Source organism: Sminthopsis crassicaudata, chromosome 6 (genome assembly GCF_048593235.1).
Source record: "Sminthopsis crassicaudata isolate SCR6 chromosome 6, ASM4859323v1, whole genome shotgun sequence".
Taxonomy (NCBI): domain Eukaryota; kingdom Metazoa; phylum Chordata; class Mammalia; order Dasyuromorphia; family Dasyuridae; genus Sminthopsis; species Sminthopsis crassicaudata.
The window spans coordinates 1,765,580-1,781,526 of NC_133622.1; positions in this window are offsets into that span (position 1 = coordinate 1,765,580).

Here is a 15,947-nt window from a genome sequence, read left to right on the forward strand (position 1 = left end):
TTTTTTTTACATGTTTGATGGAACAGGAGATGATATCCCAGACCTAGACGGAGGGTTATGAGGTAGCTTGGTCTGGCCAGATACTTGTTGCATGTGTTTAAATCCAAATAGATTTAGCAGCAGTGTCAAGGAAGGTAAAGGAATGGTATATGTGAGGAACATGAGAGAGACACAGAGAGACACAGAGACAAAGACACAGAGACAGAGAGGGAGACACAGAGACAGAGAGGAAGACACAGAGACAGAGAGGGAGACAGAGACAGAGAGGGAGACAGAGACAGAGAGAGAGACACACACAGAGACAGAGAGAGACACACACACAGAGACAGAGAGGGAGACACAGAGACAGAGAGGGAGACACAGAGACAGAGAGGGAGAGACAGATAACAAAATGTCCAGCTTGGATCTTTTGCACCTGTCCACTACATTATAGATAACATGTTCCCTATGCTGACAGTGCCCTTGCCTTTCTCTCTAACTTAATTAAGAGCTTAAGCAGATCACTGGGATGTTCTAAAAAGCAGCAAGCATTGGATTGGGAATAGAAGAGACGCTACAATCTCTCTCGGTAACTACCCAGTGGTGGAAAATTGTCCCCATTTTAGTATCAACCAGGTAATTACCAAACAGCGAGCTGGCTCTGGTTCTGTGAGCAGCTGTGATGTCCTTAAGTCAGGTGTTCATATGTTAAAAAGAACCATCTCCTCTAGCCACTTTTCCCAGAAAACCATTATCCTTTGCCCTCAAAATATCTGTCTTGTGTTTCGTGAAATTTCTAATCTGAGAAAGCATTTCACAAGCACTTTTCGTTTTCTCTTCCAGAATTGATAAAAAAGAAGCTTAAAGGACAAATAAATATTCTCAGAAGAGGTTACAGTGTAGCTGAAGTCAGTAACCAGCACTAAATGGCTGAAGTATGTCGAAGACAAATGATGATTCTCGCAATTATGGAGACGATGTATGTAATGAATGTACTAATTATTTAGATTTCTCAGAGCTGCCTTTTCTGGCCTGGGAGAGACAGTCTTAAATGCAGCTTGAAATGATGGATCAATTCTTGACAACAGTCTCCTGTGTATGTTAAATGAGGCGAACCAGAGACTGTAGAACCTGTCCCCATCGCAGAACTCTGGCCCTGTCCCCCCAGCAAGTAAGAACTCTGTGACTTGAAACAATCACTTAAGAACTGTTTCGCAGGCCTGGGGAGCACCCATACTGTCATGGCCTGGTCATGGAAAAGCACTCAGACCCTGAAACTATCTTGGAATCTATCTCCCCCTCCCTTCCCACTTAGGGTACGTGGATAAAATTACCTGGATTCGGGTAATGGTGATGGAAAGAGCCATCTGCCTCAGAGAAGACTATGAAGACTGCATGTGGATCACAGCCTAGGGATTTCAGCGTTCTTGTTGTCATTGGTTACTTGTTTGTGTTTTCTTTCTCATTCTTTTTCCTTTTTGATCTGATTTTTCTTGGGCAGCATGATAAGTATGGAAATATGGTTCAAAGGATTGTACATGTTGAACCTATCCGCTGTCCAGGGAACAGATGGGGAAGAGAGTGAGGGAGAAAAAATTGGAGCACATTTGCAAGGGTCAATGTTGAAAACGATTTTTGCATGTATTAAAAAAGCGACTATTATTTTTAAAAACAAAATAATATCTCTACCGTTCCTGTCACCTTTCCTCGGTCTCCTGCCTAGGAGAACTTGCTACTTGCTAAATGTATTCCCCACTCTGACAAGGATTCATTAAAGTGCTACTTGATCTCTAAAGCCGACTCTGCTTTGGGTCACTCCAGCTATCCACAGTTTAGTGACCAAGACAATATGACTTCCCCAAAGCCATGCAGCTGGGATGACTGAGACCCAGAGAACTTGAGGGACGGGCTAAATTGCACACACAGCAGCAGAGCTGAAATTTAAGCCCACCCCACCCCCCCCAACCACAAAGCCAGCTCTTTCCACTGCATCACACCATCTCAGTGTTACCTCCCAAATGCATTTTAAATTCTGTCTACCTGACATTCAAATCACCCCACCATCTGCTACCATCCTGCCTTTCCAGTTTCAAATCCTATTAGTCCCCTTGATGAGCAGGGCAGTCCAGCCACCCTGGATTTCTTTCTCCCCCCACCTTTGGGAGATTTGTGCATTTTTCCGAGCCTGGGACACCCCCTTCCTTTCTAAGCCCCTATTTCTCTTGGGAGGTCCTAGTAGAAAGATCTTGGGAATCCAGAAGGACTGTCTCCTGCCTGGGCCAGTCTAGGCCATGATTGCAGAGGATGATGGAAGGAGCTTCCTTATCTTTCCTATACTAAGAAGCGCAGGTACCTTTGCTTACCCATAACCTTGCCAAGGCCTCCTCCATCGTCACCCCACCTCCCGACACCCTGATGCCCTTGTTCTAAGTAGATAAACACAATACTTAGCAAGTGTTTACTCTGCGACAAGCATTGGAACAGAAAAATGAATAAGTCATATGCTCTACCCTCAAAGAGTTTTATTATTTATATGGGGTAAACATAAAGTGGGGAACTGACTGGAAATGGGCCCTGTGGTACTGGCGTCTCGTGCTGGAACACACGATGTAGGTGAGCAGAAGGAAGATCGCAGAGGGAGTTAGGAGTCAGTGAGCCGAACCACAAATGACTTAGGATTAGGGTACCAGGAGGGGTCCCCAATGAGGAGAAGGGGGCCCCAGCCACACCTCCTTTATCTACTTGTGTCTCATCTCCTGTGAGCTTCCTGAGGCCGAAATCACATCAGCCAATATGTCCCTGCGGGGTGATCATTGCGATGGCTGTAGCAGATCTTCACTAAATATCTGACGGACTGAACTTTGCAAGCAGAGGTCTAGAAGGTGGCAGAGATAAATGGAAAGAAGCCGCTGGGTTTTCTCTCTGTTTCTCCTTCCTTTGGTAAATTGGAAACAAAGAGTCTAAGAAAATGTCACCGTTGACAGTGATCATCTCCATTCAGACCCACTAACTTCAGACTCCTCATTACCAAGGCAAACCTTCAGATTCATCTGCCTTCAAACAAGGGACCTTTTCGATTTTTCAGTGACAAATATGTTGTTTTTTATCTCACTTTATGGTCTGTAGCCCTGAAGAGGGAAAAGAGAGCCAACAGATATGAACAGTCAGAAGAAAGAGGCTAAGCTCTGGATAGGATGAGTGGAGGACAGCCAAAGCGGAAGGTCCAGAGGCTGTTGGGAGGCCAGAAAATGGGTTATGGAGCAGAGGAAATAAGTTCATTGCACTATTAAGGGCAGATGAAAGCCAGTTGGACAGCAGCAATGCAATAGCTTTCAGAAAATCAAGGAAGAAAGCAAGAAAGAAGTCCTGGGAGAGAAAGTGGGCATAGAGGCCGCTGGGGATCTCGTCCCGGCTCTGCCAGTGCAGTTACCATTTCTCAAGGACCACCTGAATTTCAGATAGCAAACTCATATTGAGAAATGAAATATGTCTTCCCTTCAAGAGCATATGCTCTATTGGAAAAAAAAATACCCAGATGGGTACATATACAATTGTGTAAACACACACACACACACACACACACACACACACACACAATGAGTAACTACAACATGTATACAAAGTGAATCTAAAACACTGATGTGAAACACTGCATAGAATATGGCACTTGTTTGATGTTTTTATTGATTTAACCGAACCGACCATTTTTATCGCTTTAATTTTGTTGTTGTCGTTGTTAGAAGGGCCCGCTGACAGGGATGGAGGGACAGGAATATGTTAGAAAATGGAGGTGAAGTTTTTAAAAATTCAGTAATTTAAAAAAAATAAGAAAATTGGGACCATTTGGTTTTGCATGGGTGAATGTTGAAAATAACCTTTGCATGTTTTTTGAAAATAAAAAAGCTATTACTTAAAAAGGATGGAAAAAAAACACATTAAGACTGGAAGTGATCTTAAAATTTGCTGGTCTAACAAATGAAAAGCCTCTAAGTTCAGTGACTTGTTCAGTATTGCTCAGAATATATTAAAGCTAGAATTAAACCCAAATTTTCTGACTCAAAGTCCATGATTCTTTCAGCTGCATTCTCCTGATCCTTTCCATCTCTAAGTGTGCCTCAGGGTTTTATGGAGGAGCTAACCTGTCATTTATGAAGAACCCCACATCAGCAAGCGATTGGCTGAGTGGAACACTTATTTTTTTTCCTATGGGAATAATACAGCCCACAGTCATGTAGCACTTTAACATTCATAAAGCTTTTAAGGCCAATGTGTCTCTGTGAGGTATGTGTACACACTTAATTATTATTCTTAACTTACCAGCTGAAAAAAACTGGGCTCATACAGGGTGAATGTATTTTCCCAGAGGCACTACCATTAATAAGCATCAGACATGATTTTATAGCTCTCAGGATTTTAGAGATAAAAGGGACTTTAGAGATGATCTAGCGCAGGATTTCTTAAACTTTTTTTTTCCTGTGTTATAGGCCCTTTCTCAGAATCATGTTTTCAAACAAATAAAATAAAATATGTACTGCTTACAAAGAAAACCACTTATATTAAGTTACCCATTTTAAAAAATTTCACAGATCCCAGGTCAAAAATTAATTCTGTTCTAAACCATGCATTTCACAAAGGAAATGAAGGCTCCAAGAAGTAACATTATCTTCTCAAAGTCACATGAGTAGCAAAAGAGACAGGATTTGAATCTAAGACAAGTTCTGTGATCTTTCCACCATGTGGTCGTTAGAATATATTCGTTATTATGTAACTTGATATTAGAGTTGAGTAGACTTGCATGAAAGGATGATCTCTCATAATTTTTATAATCCCTCCAAAGACAAAGGCTTCCTTCCACTACATTTCAAGATTTTTGAGAGAAAACTCAGACTTACCATTGAGGTGTCTCGACAGAGCAAGAGATGGCCCTCACTGTATGCTGTCCCGGGGTATACACTGGTTGAGAATGCCCTGATCGCCCAGATGGCCGGGAGGCCTGGAGAGCTTATCGCCTTCATCCTCCAGCTAACAGCAGTGAAAGACTAGATGATTTCCAATGGAGAACAGGTGCTAATGAAGCCAGACTGATTTAGCAGCTGAGAGTCTTTGAGTCCCTCAATTAGAATGTTTTAACCCACCTTTAGATTTGAAGCTCTTCCCCAAACTAATAACCCCAAAGGATCATCGTTTTAGTGATTTAGACGTGTATTAGACTTCAGACCACCTAGTCCAAGCCTCTCATTCTAAAAATGGGAAAACAGACTTAGAGAAATGAAGCGACTCTCTCCGGATCACATGCCTCTCAAATCTCCGAGGCAAGATTCAAGGAGGGGGTCCCTCTGTTTCTAAGTGTAGTGCTCTGTCCATTTACCACACGGCCAGTTCCCACTTTTAAAAGTGTGAGACAAAGGGTCATTTTCCAGGCTTTTCAGCTCTCTTTCCCCCCAGTTTGCCATTAAAATAAGACAACGATTAAAACTGCATTTCTAGTTTATTAATCCATTACGATCCTTCATCTCTAAAATGGTACCTTTGCTCTGCCCCTTTCTGAGGGTGGCCATTTCTGATGCAATTACAGAAGAAGTGCCAGATATTTACCCCCAGTCTTTGGAAATTAAGGACATATGACCTCAATTCTCTCAGCAGCAACAAAATTCCTAAGAGTAGAGAACCAAAGTGGAAGATATCCCAGGATGCATTTAACCAAGGCCCTGCCTGTTGAATAAATCCTTTCTAAAGTATTAATCAATGAATATGAAGTTAGTAAGCATCCACCTTGTGCTGGGCATTATGCTACCTCTGGAAATCTGAAGAGAAAATGAAACTAAATGATCTTGAGGAACTTCCATTTTCTCTGAGAGGAAATGTAAGATAGAGAACTATATAGAAAATACATAAAATAAATTACAAATAATCAGAAGGGATTAGTTGACTGGACTTCACTAAAAAAATATTTGGGGCTGTGCATGACCCATGGGCTTTGACTCCATTGGTTAGGGCACAGTGGACATTCTGAGATCTTGCCCAATTTCAAACATGAAGAGTAAATCTGGTCTCTCTCATTACATTGACAAACTTCTCTGAAGAATAGGATACCCCCGAGTAACCTCCTGCTAAAACCCCCAGCTGGAAATTATATTAAAGGATAATTGGGAAATATTTAATAAAATCAAGAAAAATACCATAAAATATAGACAATGTTAGTGTGTGGTTTTCTAAATTCATTTGCTACTGGCAGGGATTCTGGTCTTGTGTTTCTATTTGTGTCAGACACCACCGGTATACACTAGTATAAATTAAGGTTCAATATTTGCAAAGGACCTTACAGATGACTTAGGAAGTAGTCATTATTTTTACTTTTTGTATACAAGGTAGTTGAAAAGGACAGAATTCAAGTGATTTGCTTGGGGCTACTGTGTTAGTCTGAGATTTAAAAACAAAAATGAAAAGCAATCCCTGCTTATATTGAGGGTATTTTTGTTTAAAACATTTACAGAGTAAATAGAAGGTAATTTGAGGAATAGAAGAATATCCCTCATTAGGGGGATCTAGGAAGGCTTTTGACAGGAGGTGGCAGCTGAGCCACTTGAAGAAAGCTCGGAATTCTAACGGGAGGAAGCAAAGAAGGAGGGCATTCAGGAATAGGGTAGAAGGGCCAAAGGAATGGAGGTGAGAAGCGAATGTCAAGTTCAGGGTCAGCAAAAGGACCTCTTGGGCTGGAATATAAAGTGAGTGAAAGGGAAATGTGATGGCTACATATATGAAAAAAGAGAAAAATGAGACTTGTGAAGGTCAAATTAACAAATGGATGAGCAACAAAAGTTCACATTTCTATGCACACCAATATTTGTGAAAGACTTTACATGTATTATTTCATTTGGTTCCTTTATTAATTCTGTGAAATATGCCCCAGTGGCTTTACTGTTTCGCATAAAAAGAAACTGAGGCTCAGAGAAATAGTGGTTTTTCCCTGGATGACACACCCACTAAATAATAATGGTTTATCCAGCAGAAGAAAGAATTGAGGATGATTGTGAGATTGCAAACTATATGACCAAAAGGACAGTGCTGCTTTCAATGGAGTGTATGTCTGTGTGTGTGTGTGTGTGGGGGGGTATGCAGGGAGAACTAGCACCTCTGGCGGGAGCCTTGCTGGGCAGCTCAGCCCCCTTTGGTGTCTGCCAGTCATCCAACTTTGACCTGTGGCTCTAGGAAGCTGTAGCATGTGCAGTGGCCACATTCTGGTTAAAAACTCTCTTGGATGACAGCTTTTACATCATATTGAGGGCTTCCAGTAGGTCTTAAACCTGTTAGAGAGTAAGGGGATGTCCACCCACATGCATGGGAAGACGCCTCCAAGTAGAGTAGCCACTCTTCCCACCACCATGAAAGCAGCTGAATCAAAACCTAGTAGAGTGCTTAGAGCTTCGTAAGAATTGAAGACACTGAGGTCATCCACTCCTTCCCAAGTTGCCTTTTGGGGAAAGGGTTAGCTTTTCTTGGTCCCTGATACTGGCTTTGTTGTTGTTGTGTGTTGTTGTTGTTGTTTGTTTTGTTTTTTTTTTGTCGTTGTTGTTCTGTTTTTTTTTTGTGTGTGTGTGTCATAGAACTTAGATACTCTTTTCCAGTTTAGTATTTAGCTAGCTTGTATCTATTTTCTCTTTATTCAAGTATATAACTCCTGATTGATGATAAATTTCTTAATCCTAGTGGCTTATCTAAACTTTGGTGGTAGGAAATTTCATCTTTTAAACGTGTAAAACCTCCCCCTTAAAAAACCTAGTAACTGTCACGAGAATCCCGGACATGGCTTCCTTTCCATGTTCATTGCATTGGTCTTGATGCCAAAATGGTGGACAGGGTGGGGCATCTCCATTTTAGGGTTATTCAGACATGAGAAGAATAGAGTTAGAGCCAGAAAGGACTTTAGCGGTCCATCTAGTCCAGAGACATCCGACATTGCCCATGGTGGTGAGATGAATGAAATGGCTGAGAACAGTGTCTGGATAATTAATAATCAATAAGTTGAGGTCAGTGATTTTCACAGTATGCAACCCCCCCCAGGACATTGAATTATTTAAATACTTTTCTAAGGGGAGTGAATCTGAGGGTGAAAATCAACTCTAATCAGTTAACAATTAATGAGAAATGGACATATTAGTGAAGAAGGGAGCAAATAAGTCATCAGCTTCTCTTGTTTAGTCACTTAAGTTGTTGAACAATGGGCCAGAATTCACTTAGATTAGATCCTTTTTTACCCTTTAATCAGAAGTAAGCTCTCCCATTGGGTAGGGGTCCTGCCCAAGATGGAGGAGAACTTCATTGTCAGCCCTGTCCACCACCAGGACTGACTCTGAATGGGGGAGTAAAAAGGAAAAAGAAACTCTACTAATAATCGGCCCTTAATAATCAAAAAGGCAATCTTTGGGTCCTATATATAATATGATTATTAATGTAATAAGATAACGATCATTTTTCTTCCTGGCACGTTGGCAACAACTCTGGAGTGCGGTGGGTACCAGATTAAAATGTAATTGGGATCAGTTCCAACAGAGCAGTAATGAACTGAACCAGCTACACCCAGTGAGAGAACTCTGGGAGCTGACGATGGACCCACCAAATAGAATCCCCAATCCCTCTGTATTTGTCTACCGGCTTTTTATTTCCTTCACAGGCTAATTGTACACTGTTCCAAAGTCCAATTCTTTTTATACGGCAAAACAACTGTTTGCACATGTATAACATATATTGTATTTAATTTATACTTTAACATATTTAACATGTATTGGTCAGCCTGCCATCTGGGGGAAAGGGTGGGGGAAAGGAGGGGAAAAGTTGGAACAAAAGGATTTGCAATTGTCAATGCTTAAAAATTACCCATGCATATATCTGGTAAATAAAAACTATAATTAAATTTTTAAAAAATGTAATTGGGAAATATTTATTGTTGTTTGTCTTTTGTGCTTGAAGAGGACACAAATGCCATGACTATGCTGGATACAGTGTGCCTGGCTGGGACTGATCAGACCACTATGAGTTGGAAGGGGTCAGGCAAAAACAGACCATGGGAATGGTTGGAGTGGAAAAGTCTGTAAATGTGCACATTTTTTGTTTCCTCAGATTCTGCCTTTTATTGATGTGGGCAGGTTGTGTTTGGTTGCCCTGGGCCAGTGTCTCCCGCGTCTCACCATTGATACCAGAGTCCTTCGGAGAGATCTGGAGAGTGTATTTTTATTGCTTCTTCTGATCTCCATGCGAGCTCCTCCTTTGTAAGTTCTCCCCAAGGGAGTCTTTTAGGCAAATGTATGTTTGACATTTGAACCCCGAGGCTAGCCCACCCGAGTGGCACTCTCTGCAGAGAACTTGAGATGTTTGGCAGTTTGTCTGGAGAGGAAGGACCCCAATGTCTGGGGTCTTCTCCAGTCAGAATTTCCTGAGACAATTCAAATGGAAGCAGTTCTTTCCTGGCATGGTGCTGGTGCGCTGTCCAGATTTCACAGGCATATAACAATAAGATCAGTACAATGGGCTCTGCAGACCTACAGTTTGATAGTTTAATTCCTCTTCCCTCCTATTTTTTGTGGGGGGGCATCCTAAACACTGGACTAGCTCTGGCAAAGTCTATATAAGCCTCATCCTTTATATGTCCATCCCTGGAAAGTATACTGACAAAGTAAGTAAGTTTATCCACAACTTCTCCAGGAAATATTTAAGAAAACAAATAAAAATACAATAAATTAACATAGCATTTAAAAGCTAAGTCAATATATGGCCCTGCGCATCCTTATGCAGGCATTCTAGGCCCCCAATTCCTATTTGAGTTTGAAATTTCAGCTCTAGTCCAATTCCTTTATTTTAAAAATGAAGAATCTGAGACAGAAATAATATTACTAGCCAAGATCACCTCCCAATTTTATGTCATGTGATACTGACAGAAAGTCAATGAACAAAGGTGGTAGGGAGCAAGACTTTTATATGATTTTGTGAGTTACATGAGATAACTTACTGGAAGAAAGTTTGCTTTACCAAGTAAAAAGCTGGATAGTTTATACTTTAATAATTAACAAACAATGAATACGGAGCATCTTGAATGCTCCCAGTCAGTTGTGTCACTGTGAAGATAGGTGTTTGTTCAGGATTCCACTTGGGAGCTGGTTTCTGATTCTCCAACTCAAATGAAACAGTTCTCTCCAAGGCTACCAATGATCTCTGAACTGCTAAATCCATGACTTATTCTCGGATCTCATCCTTTTTGATCCTTCTCTGGAATTCTGAAATAGTTTCCCTTCTCTTCTCCTGAGTGCCCTGTTTACCCTTGGTTTCCATCATGTTGCCCACTCTAAGTGATTTGTTAGAGAAATTCATCTGTAAAAACTTGCCATTTTCTTCCTCTTATTGCCTGGGGATAATAATTATTGAAAGCACTCAGTCACTTCAAAACAATGTGCAGATATGCATGTATAGAGAACATCAAATCTATTTGAATTCTGCTTGTTTTTTAGTTTCAATTTCATTGACATTTTGTTTGAAATCACCTTCATTTCCAGAGTTCTCTCACCCCAGCTATCCTATTCACCAAACCATTCCTTATAAACTAGAATAAAAAGAGAAAGAGAAAACAGAATATGAAAAGTAACCAATATGCCAATTTGAGTTTCACAGTATTTCTGCCCTCTCCCACCCAACAAAGAAATAGGGGGAAGGTACGTTGTTTTCAGAACTTATCTTAGGCCAAGCGTGCTAATTATCATTATATAAATTTCATTTCATGATTTTTGTTGTTCTTTCCCTTTATTTGTGGTGGCCATTCTATTTGTTTCCTGGTTCCACTTACTTCACTATGTGTTAGTTTATAATGTCTCCACACGTGTCCCTGAATTCTCCATAATCCCAGTTTCTGACAGTACAGTAATAACGTATGCATTTTAAATAAACTTGCTCTTTGGTCAGTAATACAGAGCATCCCAGAAGTCTTAATGCAGTTCTGAATTATTAAGTTTTAGTGAGTAAAGTCAAAAATGGCACAAAGATTTTGGGGGTACCCCATAACTACAGAAAGTTTAAGAAAGGATAAGTGGCTCATCCATACACTTCATGATACTATTCCATTACATTCAAGTGTAATAATCTGTCCATGCTCAATTGATAGATATCTACCATGTTTACAATTCTTTGCTACCATCAAAAGTACAACTGTAAATGTAATATGTTGGTGGACGTTCCTTTCAATCTTTGATCTCCTGGAGTTTGTACGTGTACACGCGGAAAGTCTGAGACAAAGGGTATGTATGATTCAATCACTTTTCTTTAAGCTGAAGTTTCAAATTGCTGTGTAGAATGAATTGCTATCGAGAACCCATTTATACTTCCATAAATCTACTTTGATTTTAAAGAAAGCAAGAGGGCAGCTGGGTGGCGCAGTGGATAGTGCACCAGCCCTGAATTCAGGAGGACCCGAGTTCAAATGTGATCTCAGACCCTTAACACTTTCTGGCTGTGTGACCCTGGGTGAGAGGAAAGAAAGAAAGAAAGAAAGAAAGAAAGAAAGAAAGAAAGAAAGAAAGAAAGAAAGAAAGAAAGAAAGAAAGAAAGAAAGAAAGAAAGAAAGAAAGAAAGAAAGAAAGAAAGAAAGAAAGAAAGAAAGAAAGAAAGAAAGAAAGAAAGAAAGAAAGAAAGAAAGAAAGAAAGAAAGAAAGAAAGAAAGAAAGAAAGAAAGAAAGGAAGGAAGGAAGGAAGGAAGGAAGGAAGGAAGGAAGGAAGGAAGGAAGGAAGGAAGGAAGGAAGGAAGGAAGGAAGGAAGGAAGGAAGGAAGGAAGGAAGGAAGGAAGGAAGGAAGGAAGAAGGAAGGAAAAGAGAAAGAAAGAAAGAAAGAAAGAAAGAAAGAAAGAAAGAAAGAAAGAAAGAAAGAAAGAAAGAAAGAAAGAAAGAAAGAAAGAAAGAAAGAAAGAAAGAAAGAAAGAAAGAAAGAAAGAAAGAAAGAAAGAAAGAAAGAAAGACTTGTAAACAGAAAGAAAGAAAGAAAGACTTGTAAACACCACACACATTATTTTAGAAGACCACTGTTCCCTTCAGATCTCATCCAGGAGAACATTATCAGATGACTCCAGGAAGAAGCAACGGTCGTCTGGTTGGTTGGTGAGGTTATGCTGAGAAATCCTACACATTTCTTATGCAGAAATAAAGTCCATCTGTCCAGAGCTGAGTCAGGTTTCTTCATGTGCAGATCATAGTTCCCATTAATGGTCTGGAAGCCCTATGTATAATATACATTTGCCTCTACCCATAGCAATGGTAACAATCTAATATTCATCACCTAATGAATGATAAGAGCACTGAGCCAGTCTCCTCTGTAGTCTCCCAAATAGAGGATAGTTAAGAACCCAGGACAGAATTGTTGGCAGAATCTGAGATAATGAAATGGGAAGCTTGGTCATGTTTAGCAAGTGAGATGCAAATTGGTGCAAATCCAAGTTTAACTCAAATAATATATCAGGCGTGTCCCTATGGAGGAGCAAGAAGATTAAAATAATTAAAGTCATACAGTAAAGCCTCCTGGCCCTGGATGAAGACCCAGCCATATTAAAGGGCTTATATAAGATCATACAAAGAACCGGTCCTTTCAAGTGAGTTCCAAGGACCAAGTACAAGTCACTTTTGGCCCAAGCCTTAGTTTCTTTATCTGTAAAATGAAAAAACAATTGAGAATTATACAACTTGTTTTACCTAATTTTAAGATTTTGAAAATCTTAAAGCACGATTACAATATATATTTATTTCTCAGCATTTATTTTAGAAAAGTGACTTTGTAAACTATGAACTTCAATTTTATCTGCAAAAGATAAAGAACCTAGACATTCCACTTCAAGATATCATAAAAGAAACATTTCCAGATCTCTTAGAATAAATTCGATTCAATAAATATTTATTAAGTGCCTATAACGTGCAGACACTGTGCTAAGCACTGACAAACTACAAATAGAATCTACAACTTATTTCCTAAAAGGAACCTCAAAAATAGCCAAAACCCAGAGTTTCCAGGTCAAAGAAAAAGGATTGTAATCATCGAGAAAAAAATTAGAATTCAAGTACCAAGAAACCATAGTCAGGATCACATATGATTTTACAATCTCCATTATACAGGAATGGGCAGCTTGAAATGTATTCCAGAAGGGAAAGCATATATGCTTACAACTAAGGATAACTTAGAACATTAAAAAAAATAAATTTTAAAATAAAATAAAATGAGTATAATCCTGTGGTGGATTGGGGACGGGAAGCACCTTTAATGAAATGGATGACTTCCAAGTTTCCAAGAACAGATTTTCATTGAAACTTTGAAGTGACAGGAGTCAAGAGACACAAAGTAAAAATGAGCCAACAACCACCACAAGACATAAAAAGGGATAAACTACTGACATTTTAATGTGGAAAATGAACATATGTTCCCTCTTAATCCTGTCATCATCAAGAGTCAAAGACAAAGTCCAATCCATCACAGGGTCTGGGATTTGTTCAATCACACCATGATGGATAATGAGAGAAAACAGATATACAGGAGATATGAGAGGAGAAAATGGAAAAAATTATTTCATACAATTTAAGTGTATAAGTAGAAATCTAGAAGGGAAAGCTGGAGGGAGGGAGCTAGTGACATCAATTTTGCTTTCATCTAAACTGGTCAATCCAGAGAAGAATATAAATACAGAGTTCCATATGCAAATACATTTCACTAAATAGGAAAACCACAGGGAAAGAAAAGGAATAAAGGAAATAATATTGATTTAATGTTTAGTCCTAAACAAAATAAATTAAAAGGATGAGAAAAATATTTATAGTAGCTCTTTTTATGGGGGCAAAGAATTGGGAACTGACAGAATACATGACAGTTGAGGAATGGCTAAATGAGTTTTAATATTTAAAGATGTTGGAGTTCTACTGTCCTGTAAGAAATGATATATGGGGTAGCTTCAGAAATCTGGGGAGATTTATATGAAATGGCGCACAGTGAAACGAGCAGAACTAAGAGAATGTTCTGGGCAAGGACAACAGCATAGTAGAGACAAATCATTTTGAAAGACTTCTGATGGGCATAATGACTGACTAAAATGCCATGATGAAACGGTGCACATCCCCTCCTAAAATGATGGATGCAGAATACAAATCAAAACACATTTTAAAAGTGTTTGTCCATACAGGTCTGTAACAGGACTTCTGTTTTTCTTTCTTTCTTAGTTAAGGGTGGGGAATGTAGAAGAAAGGAAAGACAAGTTTTTGATGATTGAAAAAAATAAATTAAAAAATAATGATCTACAGGTACTGGGGCAATGAGCGGAACTGGGTAGAAACAGCTGCTTTGGAGATCATGGCCATCCATGAGAGGATTTGGCCCAAAGCTGACCATTTCACAGCTTACATATAAATGGAGTTTTGAAGAATAAAAAGAGAAGGTAAAATAGAAAATGTTTAATCATCAATTCTTCAGGCTATTTTGTCTTCTAATTAGTTTTAAGTTTCAACCTCTCAGAGTTAAAAACCAAGTTGCTGAATCCTATTTTAAGTCTCCTTCCCAATACACATGTGAGTGCTCTGTGCCTTCTTTTCAGGTGTAGGGAATAAACAATTGTTCCATACCTTTCAAAAAAGGATTAAACAGTATTTTAAAATTTCCCACAAACTTAGATGAGACTTCATTAATCATGTTTGTCCCTGATTGCACAGGAAGAAAAAGCCTCTTGTTCTCAGTGACAGTTCATAATTAAACACGGTTGTTGTTGTTCTAGGGCTTACAACATGCTGTCAACAGAGGAGATGAAATTGGCAGTAAACATCAGGCCCCAGGAATCACAGCCCTGGCTTTGAATAACCAGATTTACCAGAGTGAGAAAAGCAAAGAACGCAGACAGGAAACATAACAAGAAGAAAGGGTGATCTACTCTAGTGGAGAGACTCCTGGATTTATACATGAAAGCATCGACATTGAGTTTCACATCTGCCTTGATAACACTGGTATAAGAAGTGGACGAGCCCCAAGTCACTTCCCCTCGCTGACCCCAAGTTTCCTCATTTGCTCAGTGAAATAACTGGACCCCACCCCAAATCACCTCTAGAACTCTTCCAGGTCTAGATGCATACCTTACCATCCTATAATCTGTAGTAAGTTCCTTAAGATCTTTTACATCTCCGGCATTTGGTATTCTAAGTGCTCGCAGTGCTAGTCCCAATATTGTATCATAAGATCCCTATCACTTAAATATACTAAAGTTAGTTTCTGCTGTAAAATCCTATGTTCTAACCCCTTCATTTTAACATTATTTGGCTGTAATTAAAACTTAACATTTTGTATTTGAAAGTTCCTCCCAATTCTTACATTTGCTATTCCAAAGTCTTTTTGTGTCTAGGATTGTGTATGTGAAACAGTTGATTTTTCCTTCCTTTCCTACTATATTCAAAGCTTCCTTGTTCTTCTGTCTGAGGAGGTAGCTTTGTTTTTCTCAGTATCCCACTGAGAGTAGCAGTAGAACATACAAAGATCCCATTGCCCTCCCCAGAGTGCCATGATAGTGATCAGTGAATTGTGCTGACTTTTTCCCCTATCCTGTTTCATCTCTGCGCTCTGGGGTCCTGGTCAGTGATTCTGCCACAGCTCAGATTATTAGGAACAATGGGAGAAAGGAGGTGGGTCTGACATGAAGGAGGGGAAGCTGTAAAGAAAACTGATTAAGAAAGAATTACGATTGTGTCTAGGTTATACTGTAACACATGTAAAATGTATGGGATTGCCTGTCATCTAGGGGAGGGAGTAGAGGGGATAATTTGGAAAATGAATACAAGGAATAATATTATAAAAAAATTACTCACGCATATATACTGTCCAAAAATTATAAATAAATAAAATTTTTAAAAAAGAAAGAATATTACACAAAGGAAAAGAGAAAAGAAAAGGGATCTGCAAATCAAGCCAAAAAATAAAT